Here is a 7,500-nt window from a genome sequence, read left to right as displayed (position 1 = left end):
TGCAGATCCCAACAAAATTGCCCTCTCGACAATAAATGCTTAACCTCCAGCCTGATCTATAATGCACAAATAACTTCTACGACAGCCAATCAAACCACTACCAAGAACTACATCGGATTGACTGAATGAACTTTTCAACATAGATACACTCAACACAAGTCAACATTCACCCACAGGAAACTTTCTAATAGCACTGAATTATCAAAATACATCTGGCAAGTCAAAGACAGCAACACCAGCTTTACAACTACATGGTCTATCATTGCAAGAGCCCGCCCCTATCACAATTCAAGCAAAAGATGTGATTTATGCTTAGCAGAAAAACTTCATATAATTAAACGCAGCAACAACAATCTACTGAACAAACGATCCGAGCTTGTATCCAAATGCCGACATGAAAACAAGTTTTATCTCAAGAACAATTTTAAAAGGCTTATCCTACACAATAGCTATTGTATTGCGCTTGTTTTAGCTCAGCCAGTCTTACACGACACCCCCAGTTCTGCCCTTCTCACCCATTGTAATCAGGACCCATTGTAATCAGGACCCCATTGTTCTACTCATCGTAAATATGTATATAGCTATTCTCCTCAGAGCTTGCCATATAAAGGTTCTTCCAATTCGGCTAAATGGCGGGGTTGGTTCAGTGGCCTAGTGGTAAGGCATCTGACCGGTAACCAGGAGACCCGGGTTCGATTCCCGGCTGAACACATTTTCACTCATTTCCTTTGTTGTATCGATTTCTGTTCCCATCCTACACTAGTAGGATAGGAATCGAACCCGCGTTCCCTGGATTACATATCAGGTATGCTAACCACTGCACCATCACGACAACCCTGCTGGAAACAGAGCAATCAGAGAGGTGATTTGTTAGCCGCGGGGCTCCCCGGCGTTTCATCATTCAGGAACAGGACTACATCGGATCATCCGAAGAAGATTCACAGGCTACCAATTTATATTTAGAATGAAGAACTGGAAATCCAACGATGTAGTCACGAGCCAGTACGAAATACTGACTGATCCATTTTGAATGAAAAAACACATATGCCGTGAATGGAAATCGAACCCGCGTTCCCTGGATTACATGTCAGGTGTGCTAACCACTGCACCATCACGACAACCCTGCTGGAAACAGAGCAATCAGAGAGGTGATTTGTTAGCCGCGGGGTTCCCCGGCGTTTTATCATTCAGGAACAGGACTACATCGGATCATCCGAAGAAGATTCACAGGCTACCAGAAATACCAAGTGGTTAGTACACCTGACATGTATTCCAGGGAACGCGGGTTCGATTCCCACTCACGGCATATGTGTTTTTTCATTCAAAATGGATCAGTCAGTATTTCGTACTGGCTCGTGACTATATATATATATATGATGAGAAGAAGAAAGGTGTAGCCATGCCTCGATAGATAATGTAATAAGGAAATAACTTCTTGAGGCATGTATGTTTCTAATCGGTTTAATACTTCAAACGTTTCGCCGTTTAGAGCTTAGTTAGTGAATGAAGATTATAAGTACAATGGCAATGGCTCCTCATCATCAAGAATATTCACGCCGCCCAAAGAAAAACAATGCTGCCCAGATCCCTGTGATACGTGCGGCTCTTCAACAAGAACTAACCAATGCTAACAAAAAACTGTGTATACAAAATCAAATGCTCGCACTGCGACACGGTTTATATCGGCGAAACAAGTAGAACTATCGGATCCAGAATAAAAGAACATTTGATCAACCATAACAAACCATCTATGCAAGATATCTCTTGGGGAATCCTCCACAGGAACATCCACCACATCCGCACGCGTAAAATCATTGAAGCGCGAGAAATCCGCAAGCATGAGAACGTCATGAATGGTTGCAATGGACGAGCTCTAAATCTAGATTAACACCATCAAATTAATGAGCCTTGACTTTCCACTATTGTACTAAGTTTTTTACATAAACCAATCTTGTACTTATAATCTTCATTCACTGACGAAGCTCTAAACGGCGAAACGTTTTAAACCGATTAGAAACATATATTCCTGAAGAAGTTATTTCCTTATTACATATATATATAGCTTGAATATCTGTAATGGTTGACCAAACGATAAACTCCCAACAGAAGGATCCAAAAGGATGCACGTTGTCTCCTCAGTTAGTATTTAAAGTTGCATATAAACTGGAGAGGAAGACAAAACTTCTCGAAGGTCCAGGAAATTTAATAAAAACGTTTCGGCCCTTCGGCCTTCGTCAGTTAAAAATTTTTTAAAATAGAGTACAAGTTAAAAATCTAAGGATAAAATGGCCTAATTATTACAGCAGTGGAGACTAAATTGTATGGTACAATACAAGCCAAAACTAAAGCTTGATCACTAAAACAAAAGTAATGTGTAATAATAAAACCTAGAGTTATGCAAGTGATTCAATCTATTTATGTAATACCGACTACAAATTAGATGGGACTATAATGGAAACAAAAAAGCTTTTTATGGAACATTGAAATTGATCCGTTTTTTTGAACGGAATTCACAGCGCTGCAGTGTGCACAATTGTGCCGCCCAATAATTATATAACCCTCCCGCTTTAATAAAGTGTTATCTAAATCTCCATCAGTGTTCATTATCTTCTCAATGACAATGAAATTGAAGTCCGAAAGGTTGTGAGGAAATTTATTGAAATGAATGGCAAGCTCGCACGATTCTTTGTTTCTTTTCATGTCAGATTTGTGGTTTCTGAACCTGACTTTAAATGCATTGGAAGTCGAACCAACATACTGCACTTTGCATTTGTTGCAGGAGGCTAAGTAAATAATTCCAGTCGAATTGCATCCAAGGTTTTGTTTGATTTGATACGACCGGCCAGTTGCAAAACTTGATAATTCACCAGCTTCCAACAAATAATTACAACAGAGATCACATCTTTTGTTGCATTTAAAACATCCGCAATTTTCAGCCTCGTCATGGTTTCGACTTCTTTTGAATTTGGAGGGTGCAAGAATGTCCTTCAAATTCTTTCTTCTACGGTATGCTGGAATGACGGATTTGACAGGAAAAATTTCCCTTACTACTTGGTTGGATTCGAGCAAGTGAAAATGTTTTTTAATGATCAACGAAATATTAGGTAGCCTCGGATTGTAATCGATCACTAAGGGAAAGGTTTTTTTCTTAGTTTTTGTTTTTGGCTTGAGAACATCTGATCTCTCCAATTGCATGGCCTTCTCAAACTGTTTGTCCACCAGATTCCCATTGTAATTTTGTTGTTTGAGGTAGCTTTTGTATTCACTACAGCGCTTCACAAAAGAGGCGTTGGTGCAAAAGTTACGCCTGATTCTAAGGCTACTCCATAAGGGATAGCTTTCTTACAATTTTCTTTAATTTGTTTGAAATCCAACAATTGCCAATTTGATAACAATAACTATGTTCAACAGCACGGAACCGCGATGGGGCCCAAGAATGCGTGCTCTTATGCAGACTTGGCTATGGGCGTAATTGATCACAAAGCGAAATTTGAGGGTACAATTAAGCCAATGCTTTGGTTGAGATATAGGGATGATATTTTTGATCTATAGACACAGGGTGTTGAGAAACTCCTTGAATTTACCAACTATATTAATTCACTATATCACACCATCAAATGTGAATTGGTTTATTCTGAAAGCAGCCTCAATGTTTTGGACCTTATTCTCCTTTTACAAGATGGCTTTATTTCAACAGATATTTATTCCAAGCCCACTGATAGTCATTTGTATTTGCCCTACAATAGCTCACACCCAGATCTTTGTAAGAAAGTTATCCCTTATGGAGTGGCCCTTAGAATTAGGCGTAACTGTTCCACCAACGCCTCTTTTGTGAAGCGCTGTAGTGAATACAAAAGCTACCTCAAACAACAAAATTACAATGGGAATCTGGTGGACAAACAGTTTGAGAAGGCCATGCAATTGGAGAGATCAGATGTTCTCAAGCCAAAAACAAAAACTAAGAAAAAAACCTTTCCCTTAGTGATCGATTACAATCCGAGGCTACCTAATATTTCGTTGATCATTAAAAAACATTTTCACTTGCTCGAATCCAACCAAGTAGTAAGGGAAATTTTTCCTGTCAAATCCGTCATTCCAGCATACCGTAGAAGAAAGAATTTGAAGGACATTCTTGCACCCTCCAAATTCAAAAGAAGTCGAAACCATGACGAGGCTGAAAATTGCGGATGTTTTAAATGCAACAAAAGATGTGATCTCTGTTGTAATTATTTGTTGGAAGCTGGTGAATTTTCAAGTTTTGCAACTGGCCGGTCGTATCAAATCAAACAAAACCTTGGATGCAATTCGACTGGAATTATTTACTTAGCCTCCTGCAACAAATGCAAAGTGCAGTATGTTGGTTCGACTTCCAATGCATTTAAAGTCAGGTTCAGAAACCACAAATCTGACATGAAAAGAAACAAAAAATCGTGCGAGCTTGCCATTCATTTCAATAAATTTCCTCACAACCTTTCGGACTTCAATTTCATTGTCATTGAGAAGATAATGAACACTGATGGAGATTTAGATAACACTTTATTAAAGCGGGAGGGTTATTGGGCGGCACAATTGCGCACACTGCAGCCTTTTGGCCTCAATAAGCGCTGCGAATTCCGTTCAAAAAAACGGATCAATTTCAATGTTCCATAAAAAGCTTTTTTGTTTCCATTATAGTCCCATCTAATTTGTAGTCGGTATTACATAAATAGATTGAATCACTTGCATAACTGTAGATTTTATTATTACATCATTACTTTTGTTTTAGTGATCAAGCTTTAGTTTTGGCTTGTATTGTACCATACAATTTACTACTTAATTGTATGCCATTACAAAATAAATAAAAATAAATAAATAAATAAATAAATAGGTCTTTATTGTTTTTTAAGCAAAAATACATGCTAAAACAAGAACAGTTACATTAAAAATAGCCGAAAGAATTAATTAGAATTACAAGGCTATCGACATTACATTAAATAGCTACTCTATATTAAAAAAAAAGACCTGTTAAAAAAACTATTTTTAAAACGCTGGGTATTAACCTTTGGGAGTTGACTACTAGGAACTCGGAGGCGTGCTGAGCTTTCTTTCATTTTGGGGACGGAAGGGTACAGAGGGTGACCGGGCATACCGGAGATCTTCTTGAATAGTGAGCGATCAACCTCTTCTAATACGCCATTTATGTCAATTCGGTAGGAAACATATTTGCGTTTAAAGCAGCGCTGTAGAAAATTCTGAACCGTCGTTAATTCAGGTATTGAGGAGGCATATACGGGTAGACCGTACGTTAGTTTGGGTAGGACAATTGATCTAAAAACGTAATCTACGTCTGGTTGTTGGTATCCCTCTTTACGTAAACATCTTATCACATAAAGACACTTGTTGGCCTCCTGCAGCTTAACCTTAATATGCTCGTTAAATCTATGATTACTTTGTAAAATAACCATTGTAGCCATTGTTAGTCTTTCAGAGACTATATAGTCTCCACTGCTGTAATAATTAGGCCATTTTATCCTTAGATTTTTAACTTGTACTCTATTTAAAAAAAAAATTTAATTGACGAAGGCCGAAGGGCCGAAACGTTTTTATTAAATTTCCTGGACCTTCGAGAAGTTTTGTCTTCCTCTCCAGTTTATATGCAACTTTATATATATATATATATATAAGATATAAAAGATGCAAAAAGATGCAAAAGATGCAAATTGTGCACGCTAGAAAAGTTCTACATTATATGTAAACCAGAGCTTGCCACCCTCAACAAAAGAACAGAACTTGCGAGCACTTGTAGGCATGCAAACAAATGTTTGCTAAAAAACACCTAATTATTGTAATTTCAAGGGAATGGTATATAAAAACCCACGAATTAACATTGTCATCTAGGTCCTGACGAGTGGGATACACTCCCACGAAACAGATCTGTAGATCGAATATATGAAAGAAAACTAGTTCACTTTCTCTTACTATATATATATATATATTAATTCATATATCATATCATTCATAAAACAATATAGTTTATTTCAATGTGATTGACCCTACGTTGAGCTGATTTCTATACGGCCACCTCTGATTTCGTATAGTTTTTTTTCAAACAAATGAACGACTCTGTGTTTGAAAAAGGTCCGACCTACCTCTTTTTAATTGTGAGAAAACGCGGGCTGAAAAGCTGGTAGAAAAGCTCAGTTTCAACAATGAAATATTTTTGATAAAACGTTGGTTGCGTCTCCCATAATAAGAATTAATTTACTTTTCTGTATGTCACTTTATCACGGTTTGTTTATCGTTGCCGTCCTTGAAAAGGTGATATTATAATGACATCACTAAGAAAGCTGAAAACAAATTGACAATGGCAATCCCATAAGGAAGAATAAAATGCTGCCCAGTTACACTTGGTTGGTTTTCGCGCCATGACCAAAAAATATATATATATATTAAATGAAAAAGGAAACAACAACAAAAGATTCTTAACACTATGGATTATGGTTCCATTCCGTTGTCAATGATAGAGATTCATTCGAGGGTTTCGTGGGGAAAAATACATCCGAATTTAAGCGCAGCTGTTGCATTGTTGATTGTTTGCCTGACTGGGAGATTTGGTAATTTCATATTCTTTTTTACCAGGAATATTTCTATGCGTTTAGGCGCAATTTCAAAGTCAAGGACCTTTCGTAATGTGTTACAAGATATTTATCCATATCACATTTGGTCTTTCTGGAAGTCATGTAGCATCTCTTGTAACGTAGAATGTGATTGTCACGATACCTAAGCCAAAAACAAAACACTGAACAATTGAAACAATGACTTAGACTTAAAAACATGGAAGCTGCTTACAATACCAAGCAATTGAGAGCTGCTACGTTTCTGCTTCCTGAAAGTTAGCATTTCAAAAACAATTCCTGTTCATAAGAATCATATCTTTACTTACCTTGAACTGTTGTTCATGTTCACGCTTGTTTCATTTGTCGCAGACACTAAAAAACATGTTAAACTTGAAATCAATACAAGACCAGCTTAGAATTATCTGCGAAGAAAAAAATTATGTTACGGTGCTCAAATTGACAATTGATTTAACTCTTACTCAGGGCTAATCCTATTGGACTTTGGAGTAATGGAGATTGAAAGACTGACGTATCGTACCCTTCAAGAGAGCGATGATCGAAAGGTTTGTTGTTTTAATCATTACCGCTGGGGCGCTACACCAGGGTGTACGCCACCTAGACGTCTTGTTTGATGCTAGCCTCGATGCGAAATCAGCCCGCGAGGATGGCGGTTTATTAACCTGGCCATTGTGACGTTTGCACGATCGCAGTTAATTCACGTAGGCAACAAAGGGGACTCTACAATTCGATTTATCGAAGGGTTTTGGCGGCTTTTAATCAAAACGTTACTAAATAAAATCGTTACTGTCCGCAAAGCAATAGTCTAAGAGCAGAAATGCCCGCACAAGATCCACGTTAAAGCAGATTTGTGTGGACGATGACGATGCAATGTCTTCGATATTTG

At 37.8% G+C, this 7,500-nt stretch overlaps 1 protein-coding gene and 1 pseudogene across 1 annotated transcript in view; both read right to left on the bottom strand.

The window, feature by feature from the left end:
* The window catches only part of LOC138032204 (uncharacterized), a 114,726-nt gene that overhangs the window by 29,234 nt on the left and 77,992 nt on the right, over nucleotides 1-7,500 (bottom strand). The gene's annotated exons all lie outside the window — the stretch shown is intronic.
* Nucleotides 1-7,500, bottom strand: part of LOC138032211 (uncharacterized) — a 96,366-nt pseudogene that overhangs the window by 71,909 nt on the left and 16,957 nt on the right.

Source organism: Montipora capricornis, chromosome 14 (assembly GCF_036669925.1).
Source record: "Montipora capricornis isolate CH-2021 chromosome 14, ASM3666992v2, whole genome shotgun sequence".
In the NCBI taxonomy this organism is placed as follows: domain Eukaryota; kingdom Metazoa; phylum Cnidaria; class Anthozoa; order Scleractinia; family Acroporidae; genus Montipora; species Montipora capricornis.
This window is presented reverse-complemented; position numbering and strand designations above follow the sequence as displayed.